General features: G+C 43.2%; 1 protein-coding gene across 3 annotated transcripts in view; it reads left to right on the top strand.

The window, feature by feature from the left end:
- FGF12 (fibroblast growth factor 12) overlaps positions 1-17,759 on the top strand; it is a 203,071-nt gene that overhangs the window by 153,435 nt on the left and 31,877 nt on the right. The window lies entirely within an intron of this gene.

Genomic DNA, 17,759 nt, shown 5'->3' with positions numbered 1-17,759 from the left:
GCAGGTTTTACGGGGCTGCCTCTCATTTTTAGTGATTTAGGATGTTTTGACAGCATACAAAAGCCACAGAGGAGGCCCATGGTCCTTGACTAGCTCACACCATCAGAAGGTTAACCTGAAGATGTATGAACGCGCATCTAGACACTGCTAACGTGTGCTGACTACCTGCAGGGAGAGGAGGCAACGTTCCCTTCGGCTCAGTCTCACAAACCCCATCCTGAAATGCCTCCAGATGACTCATACCTTCTTCCTGCCAAATCTTCAGCTTTTACTTAAGGACAGATCTATGAGGCAAAAGGACAAGTGATCTGTGCATCATCAGGTACTTTGAACGGTGCTAATGAGCAGGAATTTAGCAATCTTAGACAAGGTCTTTTCTTGTATGAGCAGACTTGGGCAGTAGTTGCAACATGTGTCCCATGCCCTCCCAAAGCCAAGTCTTTGAAGGCAAGTAGTGATGTATCCCTGCAGCACCTGCCTGGACTGGGAACACAAGGGGTCAGGAATGGCCAGGAGGTCTAACCTCAAAGAGTCACCATTAGTGAAGGTGGAGCCTTCACCTAAAGGAAGGTTAGTCTAAAGGAAGATTTTAGGTTAAGACACCAGCACTGGCAGTTCATAGTTCTAAAGTTTAGAGTTGGGTACTGTGAACTATCTGCCCTGAGAGTCAGGAAGRTGAAGGCTCTTTTCCTTCATCATCTATGAGATGTGTGTTTTTAGAATCGGTTTAGGYATATCTGGCTTTGGAAGCAGCCCTTGTGTTTTAATTCCTGTGCTGACAATATTGACTGAAATAAGGGCTGCTTTTCTCAAGCAGCGGTTGCACCAGGTTATTTTTTTCTGCCTGCATGGAAGTCTTCAGACTGCCTGGCTTCAGCAGAGCCATTCAGTCCACAGTGCCATAGTGGCTGTTTCCTTTTTTTTCCAAACAATGCACTGTGGAAAATAACTTACCAAGAACCACCTTCTACTATTTATATATACTTTATATATTTTTTTTTCTTCTTTTGTATCTTAATCCTCCTTTTCACATAAGGATGTTTTGTCCTACTCTACTGAGGTCTTATGTGCTTTAGGGGTACCAGATTTCCCTCTGTTTTTGTCTGTCATTAATGGCTAGTGTTTTCACAATATTCCCAGCTGTAAACCTGAACATAAAATCCCAGAATGGGATCAAGGTATAGAATGTGTTTAGGTGGCTTTAATGTGCAAAATGCTAACACATTGCCAGCATTAGACCTCGTGAAACAAATGCAGCAGCAGAGCAACCTGCTGCTATAAACTGGTTCGTAAATACCCCAGCAGAAAGGTTCAGAGCCATCTGCAGAGGCCACTAAAGCTTACCGGGGAAGCCAGAAATCAAAGAAAAAGGTAATAATCAGACTTTGGTGTCTCAGAAGCATACGGGCCTATTTCTGCATTATGCTACACGAATGTCTTTTGTATTGCAGTATCAGCTTTTCGGTGATAAAAAAAATAAGAAAAAAGAGAAGGAGAGAGATAGGCACAACAGTATTAATAGAGAACTCAGATAYAGACTGAAGTCATTAACTTGCTGAATGTCCTGGGTGTTTTGTTTGTTTGCTTGTTTGTTTTCCCAAAGAGCAATTTGGTTACCATTAAAAAAGCAAACAACAACAGAAAAGGCTTCTAGATAGTTTTACATGTTTGCATTTGTGTTAATAGTTTCCTTTCTCTGTTCCATATCATGCCTTTCTTTTTCTTTTTCTTTTTCTTTTTTTTTTAAATAAAGTAGGATAAAACAACGAATGAAAATAAAACAGTTTGGCTGGGATGATGGAGCAGATAGAGCAGCCTTGAGCAGGCGGGTAGTGGAGGAGATTCATTATGTGATATGGGACTTACTACCTTCTGCATCCAAATCCTTCTGTCTTCCTGCATCCCTGGTAAATCTCCTCCTCTTGACTAGTGTCCACATCCAGGCTGTGTTATTAGTCGTTGGTGACAAGTACTGGTTTGTCACTATTGCTGCTATAGCACTCGTCAGTCCGAACACCCTGGGTGGGGGCAGAGAGAAACTGGTTTCTCTGTCTCTGCTAAGAAATACTTGGAGCCAGTGATGTGTGGTAGGGAGGCTGGTGCAGCTGCCTGTGGCCCAACCTCATCCTTGCTGTGTTTCCATCTCTTGGGTACCTGCTGTTCTTTTATTACCAACTTTTAATGAATCGTGTATTGATAAATGTGTTACTTCCGTTGCTGTGAACCAGCTGTACTCCCAGGCACTTCAGAAGCTCTGAGATGTTCCTGCAATCATCAGTAATAAAAATGTTGCCACTTAATTTGCACTGTCATTTCAGAACGAGGAGATAACGTTCCCAATGATCTGCCTTTAAAGGGAACTCATTTGTTGCTAGTACTCGGAGAGAATCGAGGGAGATTATCTTGTTCAGTCYGGAAAGGGCAGTGTTAATTAACAGGTCTTCAGAAACCATCTGTGAGATTTTATTGCAATTTGAGATTTGATTCCTTGGTGGGGGGGCAGGGAGTAGGGGTTGCACATTGATGCCTTGTAATTGCTTCCTCATTTGTGCATTCATCACTGTGGGCACATTCAGAGCCCAAATCATGAAAGTCAGTAGTGCTGGCTTGATGATTTATCTCTATTTCACTCCYCTCCATTGCCCTGGTTCTTTCCGCCAGGCTGTTTGCTGCTGTCCTGCATCCGATGGTTCTGTGAACATGAGGGTGGTCAGCAGAATTTCTCCACGTGGGAGGAACGTTGCAGTGGATGGGGCCAAGCGGACACAGGATGCACCMCTGAACTTCATCAGGGAAACGATAAAACAGAAAGCGATATTAGAAGTGGGTCTTTAGTCCAATAAATCCTCCTTTYGTGAGTCAAAGTTTGGAGGGGATTCAGAGGAGGGCAGCCAAGTGATTGTGGGGCTGAGGGTTGAGGTAGAAGTGAGGTGTTGAGAGAGGGGAAGATATTGTTAGATAGGGCAGAAAAATGAATACGTGAAGTGCTCTGCTGGCTAAAAACTGGGGAGCCTTCAGGAAATGGGCAATGACTGAAAAATAATCCCAAGGGTTGCATACAAAGCACCAACCTGATGACTGGGATGTACTAATCCAGATGTTTTTACTCTGCAAAATGGAGGTTTCTGAGAGTGTAGCGACCATTGATGCAGGTGCAGGGTTTAAAACCTCGTTTTAGCAGTGCTCGTGATGTGTCCTTTCGTTGGGCCCGTAAGCAAAGGTGGAAAGGGCAGCAGTTTCTAGAACRCTCCTGCTTGATACCTATATGCAAGAGACCTTCTTGTCCCTAGCGCAAGAAAAATGYTTCTTATTTAAAATGGATAACATGCAATTTGGRAAAATTGGGTAATTTGGAAAATTTAGGAAAGCTTTTCTTTCCCAATGAGTGTGTGTTAATTAACTGACTGTCTCTACAAATGAACTATTAGTAGAAGGTGCTTAAGTAAAATGCCCTGAAGCGGCCACTTTGCTTCTTAACCATCTTCTCTACAAAAGATGCTGGGATCCGCTGGGAAGCCCAGTCGCAGAGCTGAGGAGAGAGGGCAGCAGGGAGGGCATCTTCCCGCAGGAAGGACGCTGGCAGCATTCCCACACGAGCTCTGTTAGATGTCTTGGCAGCTTTTCCTTTCGGTGATGACAGTCTGCTTTTAACCCACCTTCTACACCTGTTGGGCTTTCCTGGAAGCACCTTCTCCCGTTTGGGCTGCGTGTATTTTAGGGMTGCTGGATTGAGCATGTGCATCTAAATATTGTTCACGTTTAGTAGAGGTGCARCTGATCTTAAAGCCGTTAATGAAGGGAGCATCTAGGCTGCTGGATGTGGATGGATGCTGTGGATGATGCTGAGTGTTTTCCCTTGGTGATGCCAATGAGGCAGGGCAGGTGCCATCACCCTGACTGTGGACTACAGGCCTCCAGCAGGCAGGGAAGGAGAGCAGCAAGGGGAACGTGGCTCTTTTCCTTTTCTCTTGCTTGTTTTTCTGGCTGAAGGTGGCATGTATTTCCTTTCCCTCATTCCCGCTGGATGCTGGCAGCGTGGCCTCCATACGTGACCTTCCGGGGTTTCTTTTTGCTCATGGTTACTGCCTGCTACTTACTCCTCCTGCCACTTCTTTTCCTGGCAGATGTAAAAGCACCTTGTGCTGGGATTGTGGGGATTTCTGCAAAAGGCCCCAGCTTCCCCTTGGCCAACAGGTTTCTCTAGCAGGGGCATGTGGGGAACCTGCAAAAGAGGCCAGAGGCTCAGGCAGGGGTTGGTCCCAGCTTGTTAGGGACCTTCACAGGAGATGCCAGCAGCACGTTTTGTTTTGACTGCCTCATCACCTCCTGTCTCCATCTCACTGAGACAGCAGGAAGGACATTCCCAGTTCCATTTTCACCAGGATAAGGTGAGAATTCCTCTAGGGATCCTGCGCAAATCAGTCTGGATTTATGTCAGCGTGATTGAAGTGGGCTCCTGAGAACATCAGAAGAGGAGTCTGAATTACTTTGCTTACAGGGTGCACTGGAGAAGTTGTCCYTGCCCTGCGCCTCAGGGAGGATTTCCCATCAGTGGTAGGACCAGTASATGATCTCTCCCACGTGCCAAGCAATAGATTTCTTTCTGTGTCRTTAGCAGGAGTGTTAGGTTCCCTGTGACACCAGCCTAAGGCACTGATAATATTAGCGCATACAGGATTTTGCTAGGGTGTACATGGGTTGTACAATTTAATTATTTTAATTGGAATTAAAGGGGAAAATAATTCCCTGTTACAGTAGGAAAAAGCAGGATATAGACTGTCCTATTTTTTCAAGTGAATTCTGCTGAAGACATAGGTGAAGACACATGTAGTCAGGCTGCTTTAATGAGATTTAGTTGTAATTTTGGGAGGAAATTATTTTAGGTTAAAGTCAATCACAAAAAAAGGGGTTTCATTGTAGTAAAGCGTATTTGAGACACAAAAATCTCATTCATATTATTAATGAGATAAAACTATCAGAAATTATGTCATTTTGAGAGATTTTCCTACTCTGTATAGGTGTTGGAGGACAATACTGCTCCTAATGCTGGATCTAGATATATTAGAATGTGATAATTTATGGATTTCTTTTTCAAGTCGTTATTGAGCTAAGAAAAAGCAATGCTATTTTAAAGGCAGATTTGCAAAATATTGAGATTATTATAGAAGACTTAGACATAGAAAGTGACCTTCAGCTGAGGGATCAGGAGTTGTTTCAATTTAAATTAAATGGAAGGCTAAACACTGAACTGTAACTAAGATCCATAATTTCATAAAAGTGAAGGAAACTAGTTATAGAGGCAAGCTAGACTGCAGAGCTCAGCACTTGAATGCAGAAGTGACTTTTCTTTCCATCAGAGAGGAAAAAAATGTCTGAAGACAAAGGAAAATATTTAGGGAAAGATGTATATATTCTAACAGAGAGGGGGAAAAAAGCTGAAAAAAAAAAGATATTTGATGCAGGCAGAAAAGTCCAGTGGACCTTCTGTTCAGAAAGCACAGAGGCAAAGCAAGAATCACAAACTAAGAAGTTGTTAGATCTTTCAAAGAAAAAGAGAAGAAAGAAAATAGTAAAATTTTATTTAGTTGTTAAAAGCAGGAAAGAAGTAGGCTGAATTTGCCCAGTGAAGCASCAGAGATTAAAGGTAATTTTAAAAAGTCTGGAAAACATGTGAACAGAAGGAATGCTTCTCTTCATTTCTTGGTGAGGAGGGTGACATGGCCAGAGGGGATGCGGAGATTGCGCCTAGGCAGAAGAAACCAGTGCATCTGAGGTGGCAGCAGCGCCCCAGGATCCAGTGTATGAGATTGCAAGTCTGTTGACATACAGTTTTATGAAGGTTTTGTGGAAATATGTTTCTTACTGAAGCAGGACRTTTATTTGAGAATCAGCAGAATAAGCATCAGGGGCACATACAGGCTCATTCCTTTGACTTCAGTGCTAACTAAAAAGGGAAGAATCACTTAAAACCATGGAGGTATGTGATAAATGAGATAAGATGGAGTCTGAATTTAAAAAAGGTAGGTTGTGCAGACTAATGTGTTCTTTATAGAATAACTAAATTTCTAGATAGAGGGAAAGCAGTAAATGTGATTTATGTGGATTTCAGCAAAATGTTTGATATTATGCCAGATGTGTTAGTAGCCCAGGTGGGAAGTGAAGGGCTTGGAAAAGAGATGTTGGTAGCGGGAGTGAGGAAGCTCACAGTGAAGATGGCAACTCGCTATTGTGCACAAGTGTGTCCAGCCCTTCCTGAGAGCAGAGCTCTTAGCTTGGGCAAGGAAAGCACCTGGTGAAGCTTCCAGGTGACCCGGATTTGAGCCATGTCATTGATTCAACAGACAGCTGGAATATCACATAGGCAGAACAGGAAAACTCTGGATGGCTGGAGCTGTAGAAAAAAACAACTACAAAAAAGTTGTAGTATAAAGTAGACATTAGAGAAGGCAGCCTGCTGGTAAGAGTTTCTGCTATGGACTATTTCACGTCCCTGGAAACAGCAGCTTAAACCTTGGCAATATTAATTGCATTATACAACTGTGTGACACCAGTGAGATGCAGCTAAGAAAATGTAAAATGACAGTTCAGGATGTTAGATTACTTGTAGAGTACAGATGTACAGATTATTTGTAGAGAGTAACAGACGTGTTCTTGCTACCAAAGACATTTCTGAGGCCTAATCCTCTCTGCATTTCTGATTAATTGTTTTAAAAGGATTGAGCAGAGCAAGTGTAGAGAGGCTATGTTGAACTGTTTTTATAGGTAGCTTAATAAAAAGTCCAATTATGGTGATTTTTTTAATAGAAGTAACTTATAAATGACATAGAGGAAAAGCCTGCAAATGGAGCAAAATTTAATCTTTTCCCCTGACTCACCTTCTCATATCCTTCCACCTTTAGTGCCTGTCTTGCTCTTTGCCAAGAAATACAGATAGTTMAGATGTTTTCACCTCACTCATGGCTTAGTGATTAACATTCTGCAAGCTGCTGAGCTTATGGACACCAGGGCTTCCCTGTTCTGCTTAAGGTACTTAAGTCAGTGGGGTTTGTTTTTCTTCCTCTTACTAATATCGACCTGCTGAGTTAATTGTGTAGGAATACAGCCAACAAAGGCAGAAAATGTAAAAAATGTGAAAAATAGGACATTAAGCTCAGTTAGGAGTATTCTTCAGTGCTGGCCTCCGTGCATTACAGAGGGGAGTGTATAGGAGAGTGGAAATGGGTGGCAAAGTTTGCTGTRTCAGAGGGGGCCCTTTGGGGTGTTCGTTTCCTTGGTGCTGTCCYGAATCACAGGAGCTTCATGCCATCTCCTGCACTGTCCTGCTACGTGGGACACCTGTAGCCCAGGCCTTGTGTCAGAGAAGGTTTCACTATTTGTGCAAGSTTGAGTAGGAGCAGCAAGAGATTCTTACTCTGTCCCAATGGATTATTGCATTTATTACCTTTTTAACACTCGGCATGGATATTTCTCAGGCATAACCCACACTTTGTCCCATCCAGAGCAATATCACCTCCTTAATTTGGTGTCTTCCTTATTAGCAGTCACCCTGCTCACACTTCCTTAGTGTTACCCTCTGAAATTTGATAATCTCAATGAGCTTCCTTTTCTTGATCCTTTCCCATGAGTCCTAGTTTACCTCTTGTCTTCCTCATTTTCCCTTTTGATTCTTGTRTATCTCTTTCTCGTTACTGGTCCAGCTTTGTCTCATTTATATTTAAACTGGCCAACGCCATTTTGTCAGGATCCAGSAGAGAAGGTAGAAGGAAAGAAATCTCTTTGCTGTCAGTTCAGGTCAGGCACAGCCTGTAACCATCCAAAGATGAAATTGCCAGCAATTTTTTTTTCCAGTGGAACACATTTAGTTTGGACAGAATCAGTGGGAATTAACAGCTCTTGAACTACAGCTCATCTTCCCTGTACTCATGTGTGAACTTCTCATTTTCACAGATCATCAGCTTAGCAAAAGCTTGAGTGGATGTTCTTTACTCCATAGGATGAGAGGTGTTTTCCAAGAACATTTCACCAGAATTAACATATTTTCCCTTCTTTCCTAGAAATGTATGAACTGTTATTTCTAGGTGAATTCATCTTGAGATAGTTGATGTTATAAATCAGACAGTCAAAACTTGGCAAAGTCGTAAGCACTTGAAACCAAGGTGTTATTGTGAGATTTGTCAGACCACCCCAATGACAGTCTCACCTGCAAAAGCAAAATTCAGTAATGTAATATAGCTCTGAGTCATCAGCACTGCTGATGAACACCATTAGACAAATGGGAAAATACACAACCCTGGTAGCCAAGCACTTACAGGCTGTTCCTTTGTTTTTATATTTGTAAGGATTATCAGTATAATAACAAAATGGAAAACAGGTGATTATTCTAAAGTASAAGCGTAACAAAATACGTGCTGGTAATCCCAAGCACGTATGTGTTGCTGGTCCCAAGCACTGTTGCACTTAAGGATCCCGTCTGTTCCTGTATCCCAAGTTACCACCTCACGGCTCACGTATGAGGAGGATGTGTGGCAATGCCAAACTGATTGATCGTGATCCCATTTTCTGAAGTGCCCTCCCTGACAGCACGGACTGTGTCTAACCTGCCAACAAATCTAATGGAGGAAGACCAGRATAGCAGCTCTGGACATTGATCAATTCGGTTGACCCACAAGGTAGAATTTCTGCCTTCTCCCAACGTCAATACTAGGAGTGCAATACATCCATCCCCAGCAAGTTTCCTCCTGTGTACCGCTCTCTTCTGCTCAAGTGTAATGAACAGATTAATTCTGGTGCCTGAGTGTCAGTTTAGCCTWTCTTTGCTGAACAGGCTGAAGAAAGCGTGGGACAAATGGAGTATACGCCTCCTAGTCGTTCTCACCCTTTCTGCTTGGCTTCTTGACAGTTTATTTTGCTGCCTTTGATGTGTACTGTTACTGATCAGATTGACTTAATAGGAGCTCAGCTTTTSTGCTCCAACAAGGCAGGGGACTGAAAACTGGAAAACTGAATGCAACTCTTATCAGAGAAAAGGGCTCTGTGAGTTTTCACCAGCTGAGGAGCAGCCCTGGGCTGTAAGGAAGATTTATTGAGTCTGGTTTCTGCTTATGGACTCAGCTAAGAAGGACCTGGTCTGTGGACTGCTCAGTCTTGTGCAGCAAGATTGCAGAAGTGCTTTGACCTTTAAGGCTTTCTCTGACTGTTAGAGATGAGGGTGAGATTGAATATAGGGAACTTCCTTTTTTTATTACTGCCAGACAGAAAACTGAGAACTACATGGACCCTGGATCTGGCCAGCTCTGATGGTTTCCAAAATGTGCTGCAGTAAGGAGATYCCTTGAGTTATCCCGATACTGGCGATATTGAGAGTGTTGAGAATCTGCACCTGGGTGTTGGACATGCTTTGCTGCAGCATAAACTCCTGATTTTCTTCTTGCTGCAGGGAACCAGAGTACCCAGAGCTCTAGAGGTCCCTTCCAACCTCAACCATTCCGTGATTCTGTGTTAGTGGGGAGCACAGGGTTGTTTCCACTCRCTGCCATCACTGAAGGGCTGAGTTGTGCAGTTGAGGGAGCTCAGCCTGGGCTTTCCTTCAGCTGGGCTCTTCTTTAAAAGCATTGCAGCCTAGACAACCAGACAGCTTCTGCATATGTCTGGTAGCTTGGGCAGGCAGTTGTCATGGTTATGGGTGCTGCATAAGAACCAAAATAGATGTATAGAAAGACAGTGATAGAAGTTGGCGCTGATCCTGTCTCTTCTGTACATGAGCTGACAGGATGTAGTGTGGAAGAACCACCTGTTTCCTGGCTCAGTTTTCTGTTAGAGGCAGGGACTAGGATTTGTCATTGGCCTTGAACGTTGCAGAAGGCAAAAGAAGCCAATCTGTCTGAAAAAGAAGAAGTCTTTTTGATGAGATTTGTGGAGGGAATAAAATAGACACTAAAGTTGCTAATTTGTTTTAGAAATCCACATTTCTTGAGTTTTAGATTACATAAAGTGAAAAATATCAGTGTCGGAGAATGTCAAAATTACTCCTTTTTTGAACTATTTCTCTTCTCCCACTTGGGAGGAAACAGCAAGGCATAACACTGTTTTTCCTGCTCTCAAACTGTTTGCCAAATGTTAGATGTTCTTAGAAATGTATTTTTTAGTGTTTCTCGTAATCACAAATCACTGCCTTGGGCCTTTCTGTGCAACTGCATCAAAACTCAAAGGCATGAGGACTTCCACTGAAAACACAGCAAGCTCCTTCTCACTTGGTGGCTGTTTCAGATGGCCAGTTGAGTTGATGGGGGAAGCAGAGCAGCATCCTGGCTCCTTTTGCATGGGTCCATCGAGTCCGTAGATGAAACAAGCCCAGTCTCTGCAGCTCCAGCCCTTTCTGAATCACTCATAAAYCTCTGCAGGCTGTGAATCTCTTTCGTAAGCCCCTGGGAAGTGTTGGAGTGGGCAGCATGGTTTGTCTTTGCAGCAGGTGGGTAGGGTAGCAGCTGAGGGAGTTGTAGGAGTTGGTCTTCTCCACCTTCATCTGCAAATTCCCTGGGATTTTGCAATTCCCTGGAGGGCCAGGGCACTTTGCCATCAAGGAGGCCTGTGTGAATGGCTGCTCCCGACCTGCGGTGGGGGAGTCGATGAGCGATGGGTGACCTGCACTCYGGGAGAGGAGCAGATGCTTTGATCCTCCTGCTCCCATCTCGAGGCATCAGGTGGGATAGAAATAGCAGAGGCCCTGGGAGGAGGTGCTGGAGCGGTTCAGCAAAGCTGGTGCAGTGCTTTGGGAGGACAGTCTGAATCACAGAGCCCTGCTCACGCACCGCATCTAGGCTGTACCAGGATCCCGAGCAAGAATTTTGGTCCCAATCAAGTCCTGCATTTTTGCACCTACTATAAATATTTCCTCTTTCTTCTACAAATCCTAAGATTATCTATTTATTTTCTTATAGCAATAACAGAGAAAGGGTTACATTATTCTGAGCRCTTTTTAACCCAGTTCTCCCTTTAGAAAGCCTCTTATAATAGGGTTTTTAATTGGTTTAGGGAGAGAGCCTCAATTTGATAAGATGTTAGTTAACGTGATGGGTTAATCAAGTCACTTTGATTTCTCCCCAGGCAAACTTCTCTGCAGTCTATTAAAATGAAAAATGATGCCACTGCCGTTTCCCTCAGCTGTAGTCAAGGAGATATTTGTTTTAATTCAGCACAAGACTGCCCCACCAGCTTGGATTTCTCCTATCTATATTGACATTTGTAATTTATTACCCTTTTACAACACGCAGTAAAAGGATGTTGTATTTGCCAGGTTGGCTTTTGAGGACTTCATCAGAGTCACTCTGCATAGGATACAATGAAATGGTTTTCTGTCTTTTGTTAATGTACTGTGTTATACAATATTAACACGGACTCCATTCATTTTTCAGGAAGCCTTGGGTTTAGCAAAGGACACAATTAGAATACAATACAGCAGTGGTGTTTTCCTGAGAGTGATAAATACAGAGGGCTCCTTATGTCCCTGCTTGGGTAATTGTTTAATGTGATTCTGATTAGCTAGCACTTTGCCTTCAAGTATAAATGACCTGAAAAGGTACAAGGAACCAGAGCTCAGAGGATTGTGTGTGCCACACTCGTGTTTCACCCAAACAGGGAAGCATTTCTTTGCAAAATGTGCAAGTTGGAAGGCATGTTGGGCTGAGAGATGCTGCAAAAGTGCCAAACCCCMCTTTAAACTCTCAATTTTGCAAACAGATGAGAATTGGACCCATCTTGAGGGTTACATGCACTGGTGCCATGTGTGAAGCTCGTCTCTGAGTGCCTGCAAAGCCAGGCCCTGTGTAACCCACAGGGCAGGGTGGGTGAGGTGGGCGGCTGCTTCAGATCCTTCACCTGATACTGGTTTTAGCTGCAATCTGGACTTCATAGAACTAGGTTTTTCCAAGGGGAGAATGTCAATTTTKACAAGAGGTTATGATTTTTCAACTAAATTGAAACAAAATCATTTTGATATTGATATGTCATTGCAATTTGATTGAAAATGTCCTTTCTGCTGTGACAGATTCCACCTTTTTTTTTCTTCTCTTTTTTTTTTTTTTTTCCTTTTTGTGTGTTCAATATCTCAATGTCTTGTCCTGCTTTGAACTAAGAACACTGCAGGCATTCCCAGGGGAAAAAAAGAAAAAAAAATCCTTTCTCTAGCAAGACCAGTGGCTCACCCCCACTGCCATGTATGCAGTAGTTGACAAGTGCTTAGCTTGGCATGTGATGCCCTGAAAGTCCCTGCTGTGTTGGATTTTGGTAGCTACCTGTCTCACCATTTCGTTTCTTGTAGAGAGCAAAGCAGTGCCATAAATTGGCCCCCACAGCATCCTTGAAACCAAAGGTGGTAGCTTGTGTGTTACTCTCAATTTTCTAAGGCGAAAGAATAAAATGAAAGCAAGGTAGAAGCAACATTACTTTGTTCACAAATATATTATCACTGCGTGCTGTTGGAGTTAGGAGATGAGATTTTGCAAGGGGGTTTTATTTCCTCTGGGCACGATGCCTGTATGTGTGAAAATTAGCAGCAAAAATCCCCTTTGTTTATGAGGCAGCAGCACTTGGTACTTGCAGGACACAGCGAGGAGCTGCAGATGTTATGCAAAAGGAGCTTTTCAACTAATTCAGGTCAGGTTTCTTTGGGACATAGCTGAGGATTTACTGTTGTGTCTCRCTGTGTATCAGTTTGTTCGGGACGCTTTGGTAATGCATGGGGGAAATGCATAAAACCYCTTCATCTTTCTGGTTCCATCTCCTCTTACTCTTGCCCGTCTCAAAGACTTGCTTTATTAGCAAAAGACTAATTGCAAAGAAGCAGGAATTTTAATAGCTTCATTTACATACAGAGAATTTGCCTCAAATCAATTTTAGGCTGTCAGAAAGGAGAATTGGCTGGATGTTTTTACTGGGTTTTCATGTTAAAGAAACGTGAGTTGAAGCAGTGCAGTTTGGAATATCCTTTGGGATTACTCCCCTATTCCTTTCCTAGCAACTYGTCTTCATTTGTTTTGGGACATTTTTTTTTTCCCCATGGAAAGTTCTGCTGCTTCAAGTAGAAAGGGGACATTTACTGTCATTTGCCTTGTGCTTGTGCTAAAAAGCTGGCCAGTTTTRCCTGGAGATTGACCAGTCAGAGAGTGGCATGAAGGGACAGTGGTTGCATCCTGAGAGCTTGAAGACAAGACTGAGGGGGAAGCAATGGAAAATATATTGACTTTTTTGTAGAAACAAGGCTGTCTTCTATAGATGGGTCCTCTGTGAGTGTGCCTGGAGGCGGACAGGCACGTCCTGATGCCTGGCCTCAGAGAAACTGTATTGCAGTTAATCTTGTGTCACAGTGTGAGCAGTGCCTGGCTTAGGTAGACTTTTTCAAGGGGAGAATATCAATTTTGACAAGATGTTTTGGGCCGATTCTAAATTATCTATGCTTAAAGACATTAAAAAAAAAAGTGTGTCTTGAACCTTAAGATAAATGTATATATAGTTGACTATCAAGGAGAACAGCTTTTCATTTTGTGTTAAGATTTTACCCAATACCTACATTATAAAGCTCAGCAAAACAAAGCAGCACCTCTTTTCATGTGTGCTAAGGCTGATTCATTACTGACATTGTGCCTCTCCCTCTCCAGGGAGTGGATGGTGCAGCCTTTGATCTTCAGGCTGTCTGGGAATGGAAAAGCTCTCGGAAGTCAATAATCTATCTTCTTTCTTTTTTTTTTCCCCAACTTTATCTGCATTGTGAAAAGGGTTCTGAAGGTTCGTCTGCGTCAAACTCTCTATTAGGTTYAGGTTCCGACCTTCTGAGTTCTGTTCCCATTCTTCTTCTTCTAGAGGTCTTCCTCTTCTATGGTGAATTCAGACGTGTCTGAAAACGTGTGTTTGCATTCCACGTTAGGATGAAAACTGGCATTTGTAGCTTTTTCAGGAAYGAAGACCACAACTCTAGGATAAGTCAGCTACTTTCTCTTGAGATTTCCTGACCTGGCCTAGAGCTGCTGTGGTTCATGGTGACTGTGGGTTATCCATTGACTACTGTAGCATTTTAGCCAGGCAGAAATGAGTAATACCTCTTGAATATCTAGGAATAGGAATGTACCACAAAGTTGTGAATAGGGACAGAAGACACTTCAGCATCTCCACTGATGAGACATCAGAGTGTCTCAGAAACAAATGGTGGGGAAGGTATAGACCATGTCTACTCTTCTACTATGACAGATTACCATGTCACTGATTTTTATAGATACTGATTCACCAAGTACCCACTTTGAGTTCTACAAAATGCTTCCCTCAAAAGATCAAATTGAAAGCACGTAATAGAAAATGCCAGAAACCACAATAACAATTTTACAACTTCAGATGATAGAAATGAGGCATTGTCTTCAAATTTTGCATAAAGAAATCATATTTTTTACATAAATGCAAACCAAAGCTCAGAACATTTTGATAGAATATTTAGCAGCTGTTCTTTTCCAAACAGTATTTCAAGCACAGAAAGGTCTTTTATCTATAAGAATATATCCATCAGAGAATCCACTTGCCTGCCTCTTCTGTTCATAAAGTATGTAATTCCTCAGTCATCATTCACACATGCTATAATACTCTGATTTCTTTGGCTATAGTGAATGAAAATGGTTCCTTTCAGGCTAAATGCAAGAGGAGGAACAAGGATCTCTATGTGAGGGAGAGCAAAACTAAGCTCATATGGTGAACCATAAAGCCAGCTAATGCCCAGAATTTTCTAGCAACGTAGCTAAACTATATATATGTGGATGGAAATAGTGCTAATAGTCTAGTTAATTAAACCATTGCCAGCCTCCTGCTGTTATAATACCTATTAATGCCTAATACTCACATAGCAGAATTTACCCAAACACTGCAAACAACTTTAAGCATTGCAAATTAATTAAGGCTTGCCCTATATAGTTAGAGAGAAATTATTACTTTTTCTTTTCTTTGGAATCCTGGTCCTCTCTGCTGTCAGTGGACAGGACAGAATTTCTTACCCATTCTAGGTAGGTTAATAAATATACCATGGAAGTTTAAGCAAAACTAGAATGCTTTGTATTGCTCTTAATTGATGTTTTGAGCAGTTGTTAGGGGAGGAAAAAAAGAAAGGATGCAAAATTACAGTTTTTAACCAGAATATTTTTTTTTAACTCTTCTGTGTTGAAGAAGAGCTCAGAACTGTTTAGATATGGGGGCAGTCTTTGGGACTTACTGGTACCCAGTGGTTACTCTCATGGTCAGAACTGTCATCATTTCAGGTTTTGTTGCCTTCTCTTCTGGTCAGCAGGTGAGGTTAAGTCTTTGCTTAGGGTGTCTCTATAATCTGAAATCTTGTGTGGGCTCTTACGGTCTGTCATCAATCTGCTTCCCAGACTTCTCTTCAATAACCAAAGTGATAAGGGATAGCTGAAAAATTAGTTTGTTCCACTGAGCTCCCCATGCCATACAAAAGCAAGTGCTTGGAAGCTCTTCAGTGAGAGTGGGTGAGAGAAGCACCCGCTTCCCGGCTGGAGAAGCCAAAGCTGGTCCAGGGAAGGCTCCTCTGAGGCTCAGAGGTGCAGACCAGCATCCCACTCTGCTGTATCAGAGTGTCTTGAGGTGGTGCTTCTCTGCATGCTCTCCCACTTGCCTTGATTAGAGACTTCATGCCAGAACTCGCCTTTAAGCTTCCTTTTATGGAAATTTCTTGAATGCTTTGTGCTTTATGCTGGGGCTTTTTGGGGTGCTATGTTTTTGTTGTCTTTTTTCACTAGCTCAGTTGAGCAGGAGCCTGACAAAATGGCAGCTATGTGTCCTTTGGAGATGGCAAAGTCAGTCTTGCAAGGAACCTTTTCAGGCTAAGTTGGGTGTAGTTGTGGTGGGTGCAAGGAGGGGAGGGCCGATGCACAGTGGTGTGGGCTCAGTGTGTGATGCACAACCTCCTCCTTGCCAAGCAAATCCACCCCTGCTCKGTAAAGCAGAGATCACATTCTAAGGAGCTGTAGCTTGGCCTCTCACCAACAGGTGAAAAGACTTAGAAGAGAGGATTGACCTGCTTGCAAAGCCCTCGGGGCTCTAGCTTCATGGTGAGGTTGGTTCTCCTGTAAGCATCACTTCTCCTCAAGCCTTGGACCTTTCCTTCTCCGCTTTACAGCCCCTGCAAAACAATGGGGACTTAGGGATCTCCTCAGGAGCTGAGAAGAACCTCCCTCATCTACAGAGGCTGGTGCTTTCTGTAACTCCAGCATCCGAAGTGACTTCAGCTCCCAGGCTCAGCACTAGCGCAGCAGCAGCCTGCCCTGGATTACTAAAGCCCCTCCAAAAAGGAAGCAATGATTCCTGCAAAATCAAGCACAGGGATGTAAGAGTGCCCCATCCACCCATGACAGCTATAGAGCAKCAACGTCCATCCGGGTTGTCGAGCAGAAGCAACAGGTTGTCCCCTTTACAACCAGAGGTTTACGTTCCTGACTGGTRGAAGCCATTTCCAATTCATTGGGATAATTTCCAGGTTTAGGCTGCGGCTGGCATTTTTCTAACCCCATGATTTCAGCAGCGCCATCCTTGGGGCACAGTTCTCAGTTAGACAGAGCCTTTTGCCAGGCCTTGTCACTCTGCGRTCACGGGTGGCTGTTCCCTAGGGAAGGTTTTGGAAAATTTTCTGTAGGTGACGACCAGCCCCCTGCTCAAGCTGCAGTTCTCAAGCCCTTCGTATCAGCCCTCAGACAGGAGAGATCACAGCCAGCTCATTTGATGTTTGATTCAAATAAAGCTACATTTAATAAACCAGATCCAGGGAGCATCACAGGCCCCCTTCTGCTGCTGCCGCTGCCTGTGGGTTTGTTGTCAAGGTTGTTTAACAACCTTGACAAATGTTCTTAATAAATGACAGGCTGCCTTGGCAGGGTTTCCGTGCACATCAAACGTGCTGCTCGAGGTTAATCCAGCCGTCCCTCTCCCGCTTAGGAGGGATGGGAGGAACTGCTCCGGCAGAGCCCCGTGTTTTGCAGGGTCAGGGCCTTCCTCTGGTGGGGGATGTCCTTATGGAGGCTCCAAAGCTGTGGGCCCTCAGAAGCTAAAGTCAGGCCTTGCCATAACGGCAGCGTTTCTGTGCTTGCTTTTTTTTTTTTTTTTTTTTTTAATCATTGCAGCCGTGATGTGTTAGGCCAGACCTGCCTGTGTCATTTTCTGTCCTTGGTCAATGTGTGACATTTTTTATGATGGCCCTTTATAGGCCACATTATCTTGACTTCTATTACTTAAAAATCTATTACCTTTTTATGCATCAGTTCAATCTCCTCTTCTGCAATGAATGGTTTCGTGGTAGGACACAGAGGTTCAAAAATGCTGCGGCTGTGGATTTGGCTTCCTCAGGAGCTGAGGAACTGATGGAATGACTTTTTATTTAAGACAACATTTAAGTTCTGAGGATACAGAGGAAACTTTCCTTGAGGCAAGTTATCCCATTATTGCCGTGGCAGGAGCCCTTACACAATCCCTGGAGCAGCTGGTGCTGCTCGGAGATGGGATGTTTTTATCTGATATGGCAACTTCTATATAGGAGAACTTGCATGAAGAAAAAAAAAACTGTGATTAGAATTGCCTGTGTCTAGCATAGTTATTAACTAGAACCCACTGAAGGGAAAAAGAAAGGGAGGGTGGTGGGAATGCAGTCTGGAGATGACCTTGATGGTTTTGACAGTTTGTGCCCTTTTAAACATGAAAAAGATTTTCTGGTCTATCATGATCAA

Source organism: Nothoprocta perdicaria, unplaced genomic scaffold (assembly GCF_003342845.1).
Source record: "Nothoprocta perdicaria isolate Ctin4 unplaced genomic scaffold, notPer1 scaffold_4, whole genome shotgun sequence".
Classification (NCBI taxonomy): Eukaryota; Metazoa; Chordata; class Aves; order Tinamiformes; family Tinamidae; genus Nothoprocta; species Nothoprocta perdicaria.
This window is presented reverse-complemented; position numbering and strand designations above follow the sequence as displayed.